The sequence below is a fragment of the Oncorhynchus mykiss genome, chromosome 16, assembly GCF_013265735.2.
Source record: "Oncorhynchus mykiss isolate Arlee chromosome 16, USDA_OmykA_1.1, whole genome shotgun sequence".
Classification (NCBI taxonomy): domain Eukaryota; kingdom Metazoa; phylum Chordata; class Actinopteri; order Salmoniformes; family Salmonidae; genus Oncorhynchus; species Oncorhynchus mykiss.
The window spans coordinates 58,343,628-58,349,627 of NC_048580.1; the positions used below are offsets into that span (position 1 = coordinate 58,343,628).

Below are 6,000 nucleotides of genomic sequence, written 5' to 3' on the forward strand. Positions count from 1 at the left end.
TGAGGTTGAAGAGGCGCTGCTGTGCCTTCTTCACGATGCTGTCTGTGTGGGTGGACCAATTCAGTTTGTCTGTGATGTGTACGCAGAGGAACTTAAAACTTACTACCCTCTCCACTACTGTTCCATCGATGTGGATAGGGGGGTGTTCCCTCTGCTGTTTCCTGAAGTTCACAATCATCTCCTTAGTTTTGTTGACGTTGAGTGTGAGGTTATTTTCCTGACACCACACTCCGAGGGCCCTCACCTCCTCCCTGTAGGCCGTCTCGTCGTTGTTGGTAATCAAGCCTACCACTGTTGTGTCGTCCGCAAACTTGATGATTGAGTTGGAGGCGTGCGTGGCCACGCAGCTGTGGGTGAACAGGGAGTACAGGAGAGGGCTCAGAACGTACCCTTGTGGGGCCCCAGTGTTGAGGATCAGCGGGGTGGAGATGTTGTTGCCTACCCTCACCACCTGGGGGCGGCCCGTCAGGAAGTCCAGTACCCAGTTGCACAGGGCGGGGTCGAGACCCAGGGTCTCGAGCTTGATGACGAGCTTGGAGGGCACTATGGTGTTAAATGCCGAGCTGTCGATGAACAGCATTCTCACATAGGTATTCCTCTTGTCCAGATGGGTTAGGGCAGTGTGCAGTGTGGTTGAGATTGCATCGTCTGTGGACCTATTTGGGCGGTAAGCAAATTGGAGTGGGTCTATGGTGTCAGGTAGGGTGGAGGTGATATGGTCCTTGACTAGTCTCTCAAAGCACTTCATGATGACGGTAGTCATTTAGCTCAGTTACCTTAGCTTTCTTGGGAACAGGAACAATGGTGGCCCTCTTGAAGCATGTGGGAACAATAGACTGGGATAGGGATTGATTGAATATGTCCGTAAACACACCAGCCAGCTGGTCTGCGCATGCTCTGAGGGCGTGGCTGGGGATGCCGTCTGGGCCTGCAGCCTTGCGAGGGTTGACACGTTTAAATATTTTCCTCAGGTCGGCTGCAGTGAAGGAGAGTCCGCATGTTTTAGTTGCGGGCAGTGTCAGTGGCACTGTATTGTCCTCAAAGCGGGCAAAAAAGTTATTTAGTCTGCCTGGGAGCAAGACATCCTGGTCCGTGACGGTGCTGGTTCTCTTTTTGTAATCCGTGATTGACTGTAGACCCTGCCACATACCTCTTGTGTCTGAGCCGTTGAATTGAGATTCTACTTTGTCTCTATACTGACGCTTAGCTTGTTTGATTGCCTTGCGGAGGGAATAGTTACACTGTTTGTATTCGGTCATGTTTCCAGTCACCTTGCCCTGATTAAAAGCAGTGGTTCGCGCTTTCAGTTTCACGCGAATGCTGCCATCAATCCACGGTTTCTGGTTTGGGAATGTTTTAATCGTTGCTATGGGAACGACATCTTCAACGCACGTTCTAATGAACTCGCACACCGAATCAGCGTATTCGTCAATGTTGTCGTCTGACGCAATACGGAACATATCCCAGTCCACGTGATGGAAGCAGCCTTGGAGTGTGGAATCAGATTGGTCGGACCAGCGTTGAACAGACCTCAGCGCGGGAGCTTCTTGTTTTAGTTTCTATCTGTAGGCAGGGATCAACAAAATGGAGTCGTGGTCAGCTTTTCCGAAAGGAGGGCAGGGCAGGGCCTTATATGCGTCGCGGAAGTTGGAATAGCAATGATCCAAGGTTTTTCCCGCCCTGGTTGCGCAATCGATATGCTGATAAAATTTAGGGAGTCTTGTTTTCAGATTAGCCTTGTTAAAATCCCCAGCTACAATGAATGCAGCTTCCGGGTATATGGATTCCAGTTTGCAAAGAGTCAAATAAAGTTTGTTCAGAGCCATCGATGTGTCTGCTTGGGGGGGAATATACACGGCTGTGATTATAATCGAAGAGAATTCCCTTGGTAGATAATGCGGTCTACATTTGATTGTGAGGAATTCTAAATCAGGTGAACAGAAGGACTTGAGTTCCTGCATGTTGTTTTGGCCACACCACGTCACGTTAACCATAAAGCATACGCCCCCGCCCCTCTTCTTACCAGAAAGATGTTTGTTTCTGTCGGCGCGATGCGTGGAGAAACCCGCTGGCTGCACCGCCTCCGATAGCGTCTCTCCAGTGAGCCATGTTTCCGTGAAGCAAAGAACGTTACAGTCTCTGATGTCCCTCTGGAATGCTACCCTTGCTCGGATTTCATCAACCTTGTTGTCAAGAGACTGGACATTGGCGAGGAGAATGCTAGGGAGTGGTGCACGATGTGCCCGTCTCCGGAGTCTGACCAGAAGACCGCTTCGTTTTCCCCTTTTTCAAAGTCGTTTTTTGGGGTCGCTGGCTGGGATCCATTCCGTTGTCCTGGGTGAAAGGCAGAACACAGGGTCCGCTTCGCGAAAGTCATATTATTGGTCGTACTGATGGTGAGTTGACGCTGCTCTTCTGTTCAGTAGTTCTTCTCGACTGTATGTAATGAAACGTAAGATGACCTGGGGTACCAATGTAAGAAATAACACGGAAAAAAACAAAAAACTGCATAGTTTCCTAGGAACGCGAAGCGAGGCGGCCATCTCTGTCGGCGCCGGAAGTAGATATCACGTTCAAAGTTGCTTAGGTCACTAGTTTTTCCCATTCTAACATTCAATCAAACATAATCATATCAAATCAAATGTTATTTGTCACATGCGGCGAATACAACAGGTGTCGACCTTACAGTGAAATGCTTCATTACAAGCCCTTATTAACCAACAATGCAGTTTTAAGAAAAAATAGCGAGGCTATATACAGGGGGTATCGTTACAGAGTCAATGTGCGGGGCACCGGTTAGTCAAGGTGATTGAGGTAATATGTACATGTAGGTAGAGTTATTGAAGTGACTATGCATAGATAATAACAGAGAGTAGCAGCAGCGTAAAAGGGGGGAGGGGGGTGGTGTGCAATGCAAATAGTCTGTGTAGCCATTTGATTAGGTGTTCAGGAGTCTTGTGGCTTGGGGGTAAAAGCTGTTTAGAAGCCTCTTGGACCAAGACTTGGCGCTCCGGTACCGCTTGCCGTGCAGTAGCCCCAGTGATGTACTGGGCCGTACGCACTACCCTCTTTAGAGCCTTGTGGTCGGATACCAAGCAGTTGCCATACCATGCAGTGGTGCAACCCGTCAGGATGCTCTCGATGGTGCAGCTGTAGAACCTTTTGAGGATCTGAGGACCCATGCCAAATCTTTTCAGTCTCCTGAGGGGAATAGGTTTTATCGTGTCCTCTTGGTGTGCTGGGACCATGTTTGTTTGTTGGTGAGGTGGACACAAAGGGTCTTGAAGCTCTCAACCTGCTCCACTACAGCCCTGTCAATGAGAATGGAGGCATGCTCTGTCCTCCTTTTCCTGAATGCCTGATGCCTGCTTTATATAGCAAGCCACGACCATGTGACTCACTGTCTGGAGGATCCATTTTTGTGAACCGGGTGTTGTACCTAAAAAAACTGGCCTGTGAGTTTATGTCTACTGTAAACCTATGGATTTATATGTACTGCTGCTCTGAATAGTTATTTACTTCAATATTCATATGAGAATTATACAATCTCATAAACTAGTCTACAGTAGCCTACATCATTCTACTATTCCAGTCTACCTATGAAATCAGATAATCCCTCAGTGCAACAGGTTTGTGCCCAGTGTTCAGTGAAGAATTACTCCAAAGTCCAACTCCAACTGAATAGTGAAGAACGAGTTGATATATCAAGACAGGCCGGCTGAACTACATCTGTCTTGAATAATTCTGATTGCGTGAGAATGTAAGATGTGCTCCGACAATCTAATTTCGAAAGGTGAACAAGTACAACTGTCTGTCAAGGCTATTCATGAACACAGTCTACAGTCTACATCTCATAAACTAGTCAACAGTAGCCTACATCATTCTACTATTCCATTCTACTATCTATGAAATCAGATAATCCCTCAGTGCAACAGGTTTGTGCCCAGTGTTCAGTGAAGAATTACTCCAAAGTCCAACCCGTAAATGGAGGCGGGACGGAAGATGGGAAGCCATGCAGTTCACGAAGGGAATTATTCAAACACTGGTTGCGTGACCCACATGTAATCTGTCCTATTATTAAGCAACCCCGTGATCAAGAAAAAGGAAGACATATTGCTGAATATGTGAATTAAGCTTCATAAGTGAATAGTGAACGAGAAGAACGAGTTGATATTTTGTGTTGCAGATCAAGACAGGTAGGCTAAACTACATCTTCCTTTAATAATTCTGATTGCGTGAGACTGTAGACTGCTATCTAGTTTCAAAAGGTGAACAAGTGCAACTGTCTGTCAAGGCTATTCATGAACACTACTGATAGCGGTTTTAAATCCATCAAAGGCTTTATTTTGTTTCATTTGACAATTTATCTTGACCTATTTGCATGGACATACAAAACCTTTTTGGATTATAATAAGGATTTATTTTGTCAATTTATATGCTAGTTTGTCTGTAATTCGAATATATGCTACTGTCAACTTTTGACAGTTTGATAAATGTTTAATTTATTCCACCCAAGTTATCAATTTATACAATTGTATTTTTATCATTCTATTTTTATAAAGTAACTGCCTAACTCATTAAATAAATTGTGTAGTGGTTACTCAAACATCTCCAACAGCCAGTAGAACTCAAATCATAAAAGTGATACTAACTCATATGTCATTTTTGAGTACTGTTAACAATTATTAGGTTATTGAGTAAATACATCTTTATTTATTTGTGTTCTGATAATCTAGTTATTGAGTTTTACCAGTTATGATTGTTTAATATTTTAAAGTCAATCTAACATGTATTAAATAAGTTGTTCATACCTGATTCTATTATGTCTTTACTTAAAATAATAAGGTAGTAATGAGACATTGATATTTACGTAAAAAACACTTGATTATCTGTGTTGTGCTGATATCGAATTATTACGTTTTCACAAGTTATTAATTCATAATAGTGGCACGTGGCTCTTTTTTAAATAATTGTGGGTATTTCAAAATGTTTAGACTTCATGGTACTTTTACACAATGTTGTATTAATGTTTGAAGAAATAAAAGTATGTTTCTAAAATAGTATTAAGCAGTTTGTTGTGCTAGGAGGTGTAGTTGATCACGATGAACGGATATCAAATTGACGTTCAATAATGAGACAAGCCATTCCCACCATCAACTCGGTAATGTTCACCAGTCTTAATGACAGAGGATAATGCTGCATCCTGTAAGGCTTACAGCTCTACCTCCAGTTACTGCTAGAGGAATGATCACTGTGCCCAACAATGCCTGCTAAGGGGGGTTCAAATTACAAATGGTCAAATACCTAAAACAATGTTAAACACTAAGACATGACCACTGAAAATGACTAATCAGAACTACTTACTACTTGAGATTTTTTTTTTAATGAAGGTTAACAATTTAAGTAGAAGGGACCCTACATTTGTATGTTCATTACAACAAATTTTCCTCTTAAAGTAACTTAAATCGTACATAATTTAATTTAGTCGCAAAAAGCTCATAAAACACATAACAATTCAGTATTTACAACTTTAAAAGATAATCATATGGATGGAAATGTCACTGTATTACTATAAAGTATTGAATACTGAAATACTTTGAGTTAGGTTACTCGAGTGGTTCTAAGCAACGGTGTCCACGACAAAAAAAAATAGTTTTCAGAACTAATGACTTTTTACAATGTAGGATCCAGACCTCAATATGATCACCGTAATTCTCCGGTGTTCCCTGTTTACCAACTTCTAACACACAAACCTTTTCAATCATACCACTTAGGTAACAAGACTGTTCCACAGGACGTCAGTCTTCTGTTAACGTATGTGTAGATAATTTGTCAGCACTCATCATTAGGGTTGCAAAGGAAGGGTATATTACTGAAACGTTTCAAGTTTACCGATAAATTATTAGAATTGTTGAATTTTACAAGGATTTTTTGTAATCTATCAGAAGACATCTAGTGGTCCCTTTGGGTACTTAAACATTTTACTGGTGTCTGTAATTA

General features: G+C 42.6%; 1 protein-coding gene across 1 annotated transcript in view; it reads left to right on the plus strand.

Annotated features, from left to right (window-relative positions):
- The first annotated feature begins 3,825 nt into the window (after positions 1 to 3,825).
- Positions 3,826 to 6,000, plus strand: part of LOC110492412 (peroxisome proliferator-activated receptor gamma) — a 15,860-nt gene continuing 13,685 nt past the window's right edge. The window contains exon 1 of the mRNA XM_021566706.2: positions 3,826 to 4,196. The gene's annotated coding sequence lies outside the window, so the exon portion shown is untranslated. The remainder of the gene's footprint in view (positions 4,197 to 6,000) is intronic.